The sequence below is a fragment of the Balaenoptera borealis genome (assembly GCF_965194805.1).
Source record: "Balaenoptera borealis genome assembly, chromosome: 9".
In the NCBI taxonomy this organism is placed as follows: Eukaryota; Metazoa; Chordata; class Mammalia; order Artiodactyla; family Balaenopteridae; genus Balaenoptera; species Balaenoptera borealis.
In genome coordinates this window covers 8,689,173-8,704,130 of record NC_138873.1, presented here as the reverse complement: position 1 = coordinate 8,704,130, position 14,958 = coordinate 8,689,173, and positions in this window count along the sequence as shown.

Genomic DNA, 14,958 nt, shown 5'->3' with positions numbered 1-14,958 from the left:
AGGCTTCTCATTGTGGTGGCTTCTCTTGTTGTGGATCATGGGCTCTAGGCATGTGGGCTTCAGTAGTTGTGGCATGTGGGCTCAGTAGTTGTGGCTCATGGGCTCTAGAGGGCAGACTCAGTAGTTGTGGCGCATGGGCTTAGTTGCTCCACGTCATGTGGGATCTTCCTGGACCAGGGCTTGAACCCATGTCCCCTTCATTGGCAGGTGGATTCTCAACCACTGCGCCACCAGGGAAGCCCTGAATTTATTTTTAATTCTAATAATTTGTTCATTTTCTTCTATATAATCCTGTCATCTACAAATAAATATAGTTTTACTTGTCGCTGTCCAGTTTTTAAACCTTTTATTTCTTTTTCTTGCCTTATTGCACTGTTTAGGACCTCCAGTACAATGTTGAATAAATGGGGTAATAGTGGACACTCATTCAAGGGACTTGGAAAGACAAGGGAGATTCCTCTTCACAGTATTCTTTTAAATTCAGCACTGTTTTGTTTGGTATGGTCTGACATGGACCCTTGGAGAGACCGAGAGTACCTTACTTATTTCCAAAGACATCAATTTAGTCTTTTGTAGGTTCCAGGGAGACAAGAAGTAGATAGATGCCCCTAACCTACATATTCCTGCGTTCAAATTAGGAACAGACACTTCTTTGGTCAGACCACTAAAAAAGAAAAAAAAAAAAAAGTGCTCTTTTCTCTGGAGCAGTGCAGACCTGCCCGTGATTCAAGGCTTAGTGAGCTGAGCATGAGCTGGATTTCAGCTTCTCTGTCCCCTTGGCTGAGCCTCTGTACAGTGCACACATTTCTACATTGTTTGGAGAGGAAGTCAGGCCAGAAGACTGGAGAACACAGTCAACCTCCTATGGGAAGGTGGGTCCCAGCTCATCAGCGTCAGCACTGAAAATAGAGGGGCTGTTTTTTGATGATTCCCAGGGATTCTGACCCCAAATCACTGATCTAAATCTCTGATATGCAAGTGACATTACATACCTTACACTGCTTGTGAAATAATTTCAAATCCCAATATTAGGAAAGAGGAGTGAGGGAATATCATCACTCATGTTTTGTGTCTCTTTGGTGTCCTCTTGTCTTCATACTCTTATCTCCCACCTGCCTCTTTTTCCCAGTTAGATCATACATCCATCAGCTTGGTCCGTGTGAGAAGAATTTGTATGTACAGGGTCAGCTGTGTTCATAGAAGGCCAAGGGGGCAGCAACTTGGGTTTGGAGGGTGAAATTTGAGAAGCTCTTACTCCCCTCTGCAGAAAGCCTGTCTACCCTCTTCTGCTCTAATCTGATACAATCCACCTGGGGGCATGCATACCTTCATCTGTTTTCATTTTGTTTTGTTGGCTTTTATTAATATTTGTTTGGGGTTTGTTGTTGTTAAGGGTGTTTAAGAACTTTCTATTATAAAATGTAAATGACCCTAGAAGGAAAAACACATTAAGTCATTACCAGCTCTTAACACCATTCTGTGACTTCATTAAAACATTATTATGGGGACTTCCCTGGTGGTCCAGTGGTTAACAATCTGCCTTCCAATGCAGGGGGCGCGGGTTTGATCCCTGGTCGGGGAACTAAGATCCTACATGCCACGGAGCAACTAAGCCCACACACCACAATTACTGAGGCCAAGCACCACAGCTAGAGAGAAGCCCGAGTGCCACAACGAAAGGTCCCGCATGCCACAACTAAGACCTGATGCAGCCGTACAGAAATTAAAAAAAAAAAAAATTGTGTACTTATCACTTAGCGCTTTTTTTTTTTTAATATTTAATTTTATTTTTGGCTGCATTGGGTCTTTGTTGCTGCACATGGGCTTTCTCTAGTTGTGGCGAGTGGGGGCTACTCTTTGTTGCAGTGCACGGGCTTCTCCTTGTGGTGGCTTCTCGTTGTGGAGCATGAGCTCTAGGCGTGCGGGCTTCAGTAGTTGTGGCGTGTGGGCTCAGTAGTTGTGGTGCGTGGGCTCAGTAGTTGTGGCTTGCGGGCTCTAGAGTGCAGGCTCAGTAGTTGTGGTGCACGGGCTTAGTTGCTCTGTGGCATGTGGGATCTTCCCGGACCAGGGATCAAACCTGTGTCCCCTGCATTGGCAGGCGGATTCCTATCCACTGCACCACCAGGGAAGTCCCCACTTAGCTTTCTAATGACCCAGCATAGTTAAGTCTTGTTAGCGAGAGCAAATGGAGAGGAAGGAAGAACAAGGAACACTGAAAGGGAAGTTTTCGTCATCTACAGATGAGGTTGTATATACTAAACTATCTTTTCCAGCTCCAGCATCAAGGACTCTCAGCGTTATCTGCAGAATAGTGAGAGGAAAAATACGTGAGAATCTAAGCAGGGATGTAACCAAATGCGAGATGACCTGGTACCGTTGGGGTCCACCCACCACACCTTGTGCTCAGGGAGGGGAGACAGGCTTCTTGGGGCTCCTTCCCATCTTCAGTGCTCTCCTTCTCACTGGTCCCAGAGATCCCCCCGTGCCCCAGCCCCTTAGGAATTTTCCAGCCTTTGCCTCTATTTAAAGCCATGACAGAATGAGCCAGCATGGGGGAGCAAGGTTCATGTCGATGACAGTAACTGTCATGAGAATTAAAGACCCTTCTCCATGCTTCTCCATGCAGCACCCCGAGCCAAGTGCAAGTCCTGCATCTTCACATCATTTTGTTGATTCTGTCTTCTCTCGCACTGGGCTATGAGCTTCTCAAGAGTACATGCTGTCTCTCTTACCCATCTTTTAAAAATCTCTAGCTCTTTGTACATGGTAAATGCTCAATTGGTGTTCAATGAATGAATGAATGGGAAGAGCTAGGGGATGTGTCAAATTTTTCCAGGTTTATATGTCAGCACTGTCTTCGATTCTTTCCTCATTTGAACCCTTCACACCCAATGAGGCACTGAAGTCCAATGATTCTTAATTCACAATGTCTGTTTTTGTGGCTGGCTCCCTAAGTGCTTTCTCTCCTGGGGAGTAGGCTACAGCCTAGCTTCCTCATCACCGGTTCTCCCTGCCTTATCCACTCAGCAGGTACATCTTTCTAAAGTACAGTTTCAGCTTATCACTGGTCTGCTCAGAATCATTTGTTTGACTCACTATCACTTTTAAGATAAAATACAAATTAATCAGCTCACTCTTTGATATCCTACCATCCCATCTGTCCATCAATAAGTGTGTTTGACTTTCTACTCCAGCCTTTGGGGAGAAGGAGCTCCATCCAGAAGTCTCTGCTCCAGCCACATGAGTTTCATCATTGTCCTGCCTTCAATCACTTATGCAAACTATCCCTACCGGCCCCAACTATAGATCTTCCTTGACTTACAGTGGGGTTACACTCTGAGAAACCCATTGTAAATGGAAAATATCGTAAGTCAAAAATGCATTTAATATAGTTGACCTAGTAAACACCATAGCTTAGCCTCACCCACCCTAAACAGGCTCTGAACACTTACATTAGCCCACAGTTGGGCAAAATCATCTAATACAAAGCTTATCTTATAATAAAGTGTTGAAATATCTCATGTGATTTATTGAATACTGTACTGAAAGTGAAAAACAATGCTTGTCTGGGTACAGAGTAGTTGTAAGGTATTGGTTGTTGACTGTCGTCACACATTCAGTAGAAATCGTACTTCAGATTTGGAATTTGGATCTTTTCCTGGGCCAGGGAAATGCGGGACCATCCTGTCTCATGATGCTGGGCAGTGACAGCGAGTGCTGAATGTGTATCACTTTTGCAACATCATAAAGTGGAAAAATTGTAAGTCAAACCACTGTAAGTTGGGGACTGTCTGTACTTGCATCTTTCCGGTACTTGATGAGCCCACCTCCCCCAGAGAAGCCTCTTGGGGCAACACAGCCTGCCTCAAACTTTCTGTCCAGTGGCATCTGGTCACCAAACTGAGTGTAGAATGGGGTCCAGTCAATGTTGACATGGCTTTACAGTGTGCCAACAACCACGGACCATCCCAAGCAGGAACAGGGAACTTGGAGCAGTGACTGGGGTGGGAGATGGGGTGGGGTCAGGGTCTTAGAGTGGCAGACTTGGTGGCAGCTTTTATCAAAGGGCTGACGCAGGCTTCCTATTCTATCATTAAAACACCTGTGCAGCGGTTGATTGTTTTTGCAGAAATCTGCAACTAGAGCATCTCTGCTTAGATTCTGATCTTAGATTCTGAGCCCCTTGAGAGCTCTGATCTCTCTCTAAGTGCTTTTAAATTCAGTATGAAAGAGACTACAGAACCTTTCCTGGGAACAAGTGTTGAAAGCAGGGAGGAGCATGGAAAGCCGAGGCCCTGGTGGCCTAAGGTAACCCACCCCCTCCTTTGCGGCTCTGTGCCCAGGGCCCACCTGTGTGTAGCGCTGGAGAGAAACCAGCCTGCTCTGTGCACACGTGCGCCTGGGCACACTTTCTTTCTGGGTTATGTCTTGCGTAATTTGTTATCAAGAAAAAAGACTCCCAACAAAGTCGTGTTTCTTGCACAATCCTAAAGGTGATAAATTACCCAAGATGCTCATAGACAAGGGTGGGTCCACCTGAGGTCACGTAAAACCAGGGTGGATTGACCTAAGGTCAAAATTGAACAGGACCTGTTGGGAACTGTTGACTTCCCACCACGGCATGCAGTGTAAGTATCATGAAGCACGAACAAACAGCTTCCTTTTCTTATTGCAAAAATAATACACAATTGTAAAAAAAAAAAATTTAGAAAATACAGACAAGCAAACATTTAAAAAATCATCCATAATTCTATTATATTTTAGCTACATCTTTTAAGTCTTTTTTGCTCCTTCCTTCCCTCCCTTTTTCCCTTCTTCCTTCCCTCCCCACTCCTCCCTCCCTCCCTGTTTTCCTCCCTCCCTTCCTTCCTTCCTTTCTTCCTTCCTTCCTCTCTCTTTCCCTCCTTCCTTTATACCTTTGCAATGGGAGGCATTTAACCACTTTCTCTGCTTAGGAATTTCATGAACTAGATATTTTCAGTGTCTGTGCTCCCCACCTCTCACCTTCATCCCCCTCCTCTCCTGGGGCATAGTCTCCTCTCATCGTTTCATACCCTAGGACAATATAAGACGGGGTTATCCTCACGGGTAGGATCAGAGCCTAAGCCGAGCCTCAGTGTGAAGCTGCACCTTGCGGATGGCCAAACGCCCCTGGGCGTTAACCCTGCTGCTGCCCGACTACCGGTCCCTCACGCCTCTCTCCAGACGACGAACAGGTGACCGACCGTACTGGATGCTCCAATATGATGGTAGCGGTGTTTAGGGACAGGGCATGGGACACATCAGCAGGAAGATTTTTACGTTTTTTAAATTGAGGTTTAACATACAGACAATAAAGTGCATGAAGAACACTCATCTTAAGTGCCCAACTCAAAAAAGTTTTACTTTTGTGGACACCTATATGCCGACATCCCAGCTCAAGACAGAAAATATTTCCAGCACCCTGGAAGTTTCCCTTATGTTCCTTCCCGGTCAATATCCATTCTCCCTGCACCCCTGCCTCCCATACATGAAGGTAAACACCATTTTGATTTCTTTTAATGTGCACTTTTTATATCTGGCTCCTTTTGTTCAAAATGATCTCTGGGAGGGACTTCCCTGATGGCGCAGTGGTTAAGAATCTGCCTGCCAGTGCAGGGGACACGGGTTCGAGCCCTGGTCCAGGAAGATCCCACATGTCGCAGAGCAGCTAAGCCCGTGCGCCACAAGTACTGAGCCTGCGCTCTAGAGCGCGTGAGCCACAACTACTGAAGCCCACGTGCCTAGAGCCCGTGCTCCGCAACAAGAGAAGCCACCGCAATGAGAAGCCCGGGTACCGGCAGGAAGAACAGCCCCCCGCTCGCCGCAACTAGAGAAAGACCGCCCGTGGCAACGAAGACCCAACGCAGCCAAAAATAAATAAATAAATATTTAAAATGTGTTAAAAAAAATGATGTCTGTGAGATTCATCCATATTATTAGTTAATATTTTGAAAACATTATTTTATCAACTTCTTATTTTACCAAAAATGGAATCCTCTTGTGCCCATTGTTTACAACTGATATTTTCATTTAATATATTGGCAAGAGTTTCCCGTTATTAGCATTCTTCTACTATCGATTTTTTAAAGTCTGGATAGTGTTCTATATTATGTACGTGCCATAATTTATTTGACCAGCCCTCAGTTGTTCAACATGACATAATTTCCTTTTTAAAAAGTTAGACTATAATTCATTGAACATTCTTGCAATTAAATCTTTGTGCACATCCTAATTATTCCTTTAGGATAAACTCTCAGAAGTAGACTCACTAGGTCCGAGGTCATACACATTTTTAAAGCTTTTTTGTCCAGAAAGATTGTACTAATTCTATATTAACAGCAGCAGTGAATGATGGTATGCTATCTCTGCTTCCTCAAGTCTCTACCATTACTGGGCATTATATTTTGAATATTTGCCAGTGTGATAGGTGAAATGTATCTTTAAAAAATAATAGGAAAAATTTTTTAAATGTATCTTGTTTTAATTTGCATTTCTTCAATTACAAATATGGCTGATTCCTTTTTTATATATTTAATCACTTCTATCTTTAGGCTCCTGATGTTTGTGTCAGGCAAGGTTCAGCTGGAGATAACAGCACGCTTCCTGTTTTAAGGAGGAAGAGCTTTTTTTTTTTCTTTTTTTTAAATTTTATTTATTTATTTATTTTTATTTTTGGCTGTGTTGGGTCTTCGTTTCTGTGCGAGGGCTTTCTCTAGTTGCGGCAAGTGGGGGCCACTCTTCATCGCGGTGCGCGGGCCTCTCACTATCGCGGCCTCTCATGTTGCGGAGCACAGGCTACAGACGCGCAGGCTCAGCAATTATGGCTCACGGGCCCAGTTGCTCCGCGGCATGTGGGATCTTCCCAGACCAGGGCTCGAACCCGTGTCCCCCGCATTGGCGGGCAGACTCTCAACCACTGTGCCACCAGGGAGGCCCGGAGGAAGAGCTTTGACAGAGGAAATTAGCTTCTGACAAGGTCACTGGAAGAGCTGAAGGGGCAGGACCCACGTGGGGCTTCCAAGAATGGCTGTGAGAACAGCACCCCAGAACCGGCGCCTCTGGTGAGCTGCTACTTTTGCCCCAGTCAGCTTCACTCTAGATGTTGGGCAGCTGCTGCCACAGTGGTTGAACCTGAGCCCTGCTTGGTCTGCTAGAACTTTACCAGCAAAAACTAATGCCCTGTGCCCTGCTCCCGAGACACACAGCCCTATTAACTAAACTGGAACCTCTGCTAATTCTACCACCAGAACAAACAGACAAACCACAACCAAGTGAAAACAACGCAAATACAAAATACGTAGAAATGCTAGGTTAAATGTAACAAATATCCTTTTCAATACCTATCTGAGGTCAGAAAAAGATCAAGGAAATTTCCAGGGGTCACAAATGGAAAGGGAGCTGGAAATGGGAGTTGTAAGCAAATGCTGAAGCCACTGCCATGGGGGGAGTATTTGCCCATCTGGTAACCTAGATGCTTGGATTGGCCCCGTGAGCTTGGTAAACAATGTCTTGGGGGCCCATGCAAGTAGGGAGACAAAAAAGAGAACTCCACATAATTCCAAGACCCTCAAAGGGCTACGTCCTCCAGGAAAGGGCTGAATAAAAGAAAAAAAAAAAATCTGACTTTTAGCAAAGAGAAATAATAAGGAAATTTGTCTTTGCCGTTGCTCTGAGTGGGGGGAAAAAAATAGCTTCCAAGACTTTGTAACCACACATCTCCACTTGTATGAGTTTGGAGTTTGAGGTTTGAATCAACACCGAGTTTTTTATAGTGGAAAACTGGAAACAAAGGAAATGTCATCATCAGGAGAATGGATAAAGAAATTGTTACCTATTCATTAAATAGCAATGAAAATGAATGAGCTGGCGCTATGGTGGTCGACGTGGAGCAATCTCACAGTGTTGAGTGGCAAACGTGAGTTGCGGAAGTGGACATACAGTAAACCAGTGCTGGTCTTAGCCTGGGGCAAGTTGGGCCCCTGTCCTGGGTCCTACTGTCTAGGTGTCCCTGCACTTTGGAGGGACTCCTCCACCCCGCTTCTCCAGTGCCTGGGCCCAGATCTCTGGGCAGGGCGTTCTGAGCTTAGGCAGAGACCATGGACTTGCCCTCTCCCAAACCTGCTGCACAGCATGTAAGGTTGACCAGAAGCCCTGAGGCGCTCTGGCCTGTGCCTCCTTGGGACTGGGGCAGATGGCTCCTGCTGGCTGTGAGCTTCATAGAGCAAGATTGGGCTGCCAGCAGGGTGCTGACACACAATTTTGGGCAACTCAAGGACCCCGCAAAAAATATTTGCCCAGGACCCTGCACATCTTGGGGCAGCCCTGCAGTAACATATTCAGATGGGGCTTTAAAATGAACAAAAGAATACCTAACTAGTGTTTAGTAGTCTATACACGCTTAGTAAAAGAAGAACATGGAAATGAGGACACTCAGTTCAAGACAGGAGTTGCTTCTTGAAGAGAGAGGAGAATTAGGGTTACACTGGGAACTATTTGAAATGTTTTATTTCTTAAAAGTCGGTGGTGGGGGCCTTCCCTGGTGGCGCAGTGGTTGAGAATCTGCCTGTCAATGCAGGGGACACGGGTTCGAGCCCTGGTCTGGGAAGATCCCATATGCCGCGGAGCAACTAGGCCCGTAAGCCACAATTACTGAGCCTGCGCGTCTGGAGCCTGTGCTCCGCAACAAGAGAGGCCGCGGTAGTGAGAGGTCCGCGCACCGCGATGAAGAGTGGCCCCCACTTGCCGCAACTAGAGGAAGCCCTCGCACAGAAACGAAGACCCAACACAGCCATAAATAATAAATAAATTAAATTTAAAAAAAAGTCGGTGGTGGGGAGTAAAAGGTATTGATTGTATGCCTTTTTACGTCTTTCCATATGTTTGAAATATTTCATTTAAAAAAAAAAGGAAGAAAGAAAGAAAAGAAAAGAAGCCACTTGAGCCCCTCCCTGCTTTGGTAGGGGCTGGCAGGTGTGTGGGTGGACTTCAGTGGTGGCAGTCACACTCTTGGAGGGATCGCACATCCTAGTGTCTACCTTTTCCCCTGAGAAGACCCCCCTCCTCTGCACTTTCCCTCGTCTTAGCGGTTTAGTGTGTAAACAGATTCTTGTGTGACTCACCAGTGCTTTTGCTAATCCCTTCACCAGCAAATACTTGTTAAACAAACACTTAAATCTTGCAAATGGAAAGGAAATTCCACAGTAAAGTTAAGTGTAAAAGTCATCCAGAATCCTGCATCTTGGACAAGACTGGTGAACAAATAGTTATATATTGAAACTTAATAAATTTAATCATAGGAAACTTTTATTGCTTGGATATGAATCTTAAATATTTAAATGTAGGAGTTCTCACTTGGTGATTGTTTCCAGTCTCCTGTGATACTGATACGTGGACAGGGAAGAAATCTCTTAAGATAAATAAACCACACTGGGAAATGGGCCCCTTGCTAAATTCCCTTCTGGAAGTGACGCCTCCCTATACTGCTAACATTTTCTCCTCTTTGTGTTTCAGTTCCAAGCCAAACCAGTTCTGCAGCATGCTTTTGTACCTTTCCAGAGACTAATCTGAATCGCTTGCCAGGGCTTTAAAACCCCTTTGCGTCTTTCATTACTTAAAAGCCTCTTTTGAAAGCCTTTGAGTGAATCATCAAATTAACATCTAAAAAGACTTAGCAGCAATTGAGCCCAGGAAGGCTGGGGGCTTCTAACCAAACATACCATAACAGACCTTCGTAAGAGCAGTTGGACTTGGGAAGGGGCTTTGCAGGTGGAAAAAGGGCAGCTGCTGGGAGGTGGAAGTACCCAGGAGGGGGGCAGTAGGACCCCGGCCTGAGCCCCTAACTCCCGACTCCCTCCCCGTGCCAGTCCCCTGCTTTCCCCCATGTTCTCACGACTGCTGATCAGAAGGCAACCCTCCCTCTCCTTTGTATTTAAGCCTTTCTCTGGCTCTGCTCTAAGCAGGCATCAGCAAAGGTTTAACGAAAGAATGAGGGCTTATTTTAGCTACTTTCACTTCTCTAAATTTTTGATGGCTTTCAGTTAGGTGTAAAAAAATATTCTTGAATTTATATTTTCGATTCTTTTTCTTACTTGTTCTATACAATATTAGTAGGTAGATATTTTCTTTTTAATGAAAAAGCAGAGATTGATCTTAGGATTCAAACTCAAAATATTTGATTAATCAGGATTTAGTTTAGATTTCAAGAACACTGCTGTGAGGTTTTCTACTTTTTTGGTTTTGCCCTAGATTTTTCTTTATCTCTTTTGTCTCCTGTATCTTTCCCGCTCTGTGGACCTCTTTGAGAAGAGGGCTATGAGGACTGAAGAAAGGCATTTATCATTAGCCTGATTTCTGATTATTGAGTTTCTTGCGTACTTAACCCTCAAGAAAAATCCGAGCATACCGCTACCTTTAGAAATTCAGGTAACCCGGTGGGAGGGAGAAGAGTAAATCATGTTTCTCTTTTCCCTAACCTTCTTATGTATCATGGTTTCTAATGCTCATGCCAAAAATTGTAGCTTGCAATTTAGAAGTGGAGGCGTTGGAGAGGGAGGGGCCAGTTTCTTGTGGAGGCTCCAGCAGGTAGATAGCTGTCTCTCTGTGTGTGCATTTTTTTTTTTTAAATTTTTGGCTGTGTTGGGTCTTTGTTGCTGCGCGTGGGCTTTCTCTAGTTGTGGTGAGCGGGGGCTACTCTTCGTTGTGGTGCATGAGCTTCTCATTGCGGTGCCTTCTCTTGTTGTGGAGCATGGGCTCTAGGCGCGCGGGCTTCAGTAGTTGTGGCATGCGGGCTCAGTAGTTGTGGCTCGCGAGCTCTAGAGCACAGGCTCAGTAGTTGTGGCGCACGGGCTTAGTTGCTCCGGGGCATGTGGGATCTTCCCGGACCAGGGCTCGAACCTGTGTCCCCTGCATTGGCAGGCAGATTCTTAACCACTGAGCCACCAGGGAAGTCCTCTGTGTGTGCCTTTTGTCAAGAATGGCTGCTTTCTAAAGACAAACACACTTCAGGTCAAGCGGCTTGGAGACTGAACTTGGAAATATGAAAGACGTTTCAAAGGCAAAAATGCACTGCTTACCTGCTGTGCTGAGTGTCTCCAGTGGACAGATGGGAGTCTTAGAAGCAATGTGGAGCGCTGGCTCTTGCGGTTGAATGTGCAAAGGCACTGGGATGAGCTCCCTTGTTGGGTGTACATCTGGTGGCCTGGGGCCCAGGAAAGAGGGTCTGCTCCTATCTTAAGTCGTCCTTGAGACTCAGATACATTAGAAAACTCACTCTAGAACTGTGTCGTTCTGGTTAAGGGAATGAGATGGACGCTGGGAGGTTACCCCACAACAGCCTGCTTGTAGGCATTCTAGTATTTTTCTGTGACGTGTGATACAGCCTCCTACCTTCAGTTGTTGTGTTGTGACACAGCACCTGGGAGGGGTGTGTGCCCTCAGTGCACAGTGGTGGGGCTGAGCTCCTGGCCGCTGTCACTTCCAGGTTAGCTCTCCTGGTTCCGCTGTTGGGATACACGGTTAACGCCACCGGTCACTTAGTGCCGCTTTTCACCAGCTGCAATCCCTGCTGTTTTGGGGATTTGCCCCAAGAAAATCTTAGTCACAGCTCCTTGAACTGCGGGAGGAAGGGCTGGCATTTTATAGACACTGCCAGCCGGTGACAGGCCCTCTGGGCTGTGGGAGGGCGGGGGCTGTCTCCGAGGGGAGGAGGCAGGACAAGGGCTCTCTCCCGGACCGCACTCTCGTCAGGCTCCTCTGAGTGCCTTTTCAAGGAGGCCCAGTCTCTGGGGAGCCTTACATCAGCCTCACCAGAACCCCACCCTCAATATCTGACCACCCCTGAAATCTGACCAAATTCCTCATCCCTCAACCCCCAGGTGGTGGATATTCCATCAGCCTGGCCTGCCTTCAGCAAGAATCCTGGTAGGTTGTTTTAGCCAGAAATCCCCTCTCACCCTTGATGATTCCTCTTAGTAATTTTCCATCTATTTACCCTCATCCTGCTCCTTGGCTCTAAATGACCACTTTTTGTATCCGGAGTTGAGCCCCGTCTCTCCCCCGCTACAAAACCCCTTTGCAGTGGGCCCTGTACGGGTCACAGCAGTCCAGAGTAAGTCTGCCTCACCATTTTAACAAGTATCAGAAGGATTTTTTTCTTTAACATGTGGATGAATTAGTTGCTGCGTGCCAAGTGCGACTGGAAAGTTGCTGGTGTTTAGCTTCTCCTGTGCTTTGCCATCAAAGGAATTATATTTGTACGCATATAACAGGATAAGCTATTGAAACATTATGTTTTGTCTTGTTCTTTGGGAAATCTGAAAGAATTCCTTTTCCTATCCCTAGAAATGCAGCCACATATTTGTGTCCTAAGGCCTAGATCAAGGATTGCCAAATCTGATTCTCACAAGTAGGTAATGTAAGTTTGTGGAGTGGCCTTATGGCAGCAGTAGGGCATAGTGGAGACTGTGGCAAAGCAGAGAACACAGTCCCATGAAAAGCCATTAGCTCCAATCAGTTAACGGCATGTGGGCACATAGGCCTGATGTTTCCAGAGCACTTGAGTTTTCAATAAACGATAGGAAGCTGGGTTTTTATGTGCAAATTCTAGATTTGTGTGGGTGTGTGTTGGCAAGTAACAAAAGCAAACGGAGTGTGGGGCAAAACAACTCAGAGTTTTGCCTTCAGGCGTCTGGTTTGTAATATCTGGGCTAGAGTCCGATTACCCCTCTGGTTGGGGGAAGGCAGTTATGAGGCTGAAATCGTCCTGCACCTTGTCTACCACCAGTGAAGAGGAAGGAGGCTGCTGCGTGGACAGGAACAGAGGAGTGTGACACCCTGGAGAGAGGGTGGCTGGCTTGAGTTTAGGCCTGTGGGGTTCCCCCCTGGGGGCAGAACTGTGCCTTGTGTACCCACAATGTCTTGGATGGGTCACCTGAGTTGTGTGCCCTCCAAGAGTAGCTGGCCCGACCTGGAAGCCTTGGCTTGGATCTTCACGCTGATGCTCAGCCAGGAAGAAGTGGACAACCTACCTACATGAGGACCGTGTGGGTCATGGGCGGGAGCCCCAGATCCGCAGGCCCTTCCTCAGTCCTCCGTTCCTGCTTGAGCCCAGGGCCACGTAGAGCGGGGAATTCGCAAAGCACCACCAGGCTGGATTTTCTGCCAGGTTGGTGGCTCAGGGCCAAGACATATTTAATTGATTTAGAAAACAGAGATACAAATACATGCTGGGTATCTTTTTGTTTGTTTTGTGGATATTTTTTTGAGGGGGGCTTCCTTTTTTAAAAATTGAAGTGTGGTTGATTTACGATGTTTCAGGTGTATAGCAAAGTAATTCAGATCTATATCTAGATGTATATATACATATACATATACATGTTCTTTTTCAGATGCTTTTCCATTATATGTTATTACAAGATATTGAATGTAGTTCCCTGTGTTCTACAGTAAGTCCTTGTTGCTTATCTATTTTATATATAGTGGTGTGTATCTGTTAACCCCAAATTCCCAATTTATCTGTCCACCCCTTTCTCCTTTGGTAACCATAAGTTTGTTTTCTATGTCTCTATTTCTGTTTTGTAAATAAATTCAATTGTATCACTTTTCTAGACTCCACATATAAGGGATGTCATATGGTATTTGTCCTTCTCTGTCTGGCTTACTTCACTTAGTATGATCATCTCTTGGTCCATCCAGGTTGCTGCATGCTGGGTAGTTTTACACGCCAGTATGAGTGCGTTGATATCTCTTGTTTGGGACCCAGTTTGGAAGCCCAAGAGTCTGGGCTTTACTATGCAAAGATTTTCTCCTCCTCTTAAAGTACCTGTAGTTATAAGTTCTAGGGATTTGAGCCGCATATTACTTTCCCCACTTGAGGCAGGATTGAGGACGCGGCGCGGTTGCTTGGCTTCCCTGTCCGGACACATTGCTGACTTACTCGTCCTCCACCATCTGGGCCACCAAGTTTTCATTGCTCGGTTATTTATTTTATTACTTCCTCTTCCCATGACTGGGTCTCTCCTTATGAACTTCGGATGTTTAAAACGGAATTTAGTGATGTTTTCAAGCCACATTTTTTGTTATTTGCAATTGAAAACTTGGGAAGCAGAGGTTGTTTTGTTATAAGGTTTTTATTCTTCTTAACTTCCTCTGTACACTTGGAACCTTTCATGACAGAAATGAATTTGCTGTAACCTGTGTTAAGTAGTAAATGCCAAACACACGATTCTCCAGAAAGGCTGTTTATGTGGAGAATAAACGAGGCCCAGAACACTGTGTCCCGTTGGTGAAACGAAATGCACATTTCCCATCAGGAGACAGATCCCTCATTTTCAAAGGCTAAGTGGATGGTGCTTGAATGATAATTCCAGCTGTTTGAATTTAGGGCCCTGGAAAGATTCACTGGAAGGGAATTTGCAGGCGTTGCCTCTTAGTGGTTGGGTTTGCTCTCCTCAGAGGTAGCAATTAAACGAGGGCCAAGAATGCCCTACTTTTCTTGAATTCTGTGTTGCAGAGGTTACCTTCAAGTCCTTATGTTTGCTAACGCATTTGAGTAATTGACTGTGCCAGGGATGTAATAGTACATTAAACCGTGCCTTTGGCACTTCTGTTCGGCTTTCCTTTCTTGATCACCCCATTCCAGCCTGGACCTTTCAGCTCGATTTTTAACTTATTTGACATAAAATATTGTCAGTAAGTCTCATGGAAAATTCCACTACAGCAGGAAAAACCATCTCCAGTATGGGATGGTTAGCTATTAATTAAAGCTGGCACGGGCCCTCAGAGCGCTTTCTTCGATAATGCTTGTGACAGATCAAGGTTGGCGTCGCACACCTACCCAGCAGAGGCCGCTTTTCCAGGCATTCTCACTTACCTTTGGGAAGAAACTGGCCTCTTTCTCAAGGTCAGTATTGGGTATCATCCCAGTGAATCGCTTCTTTC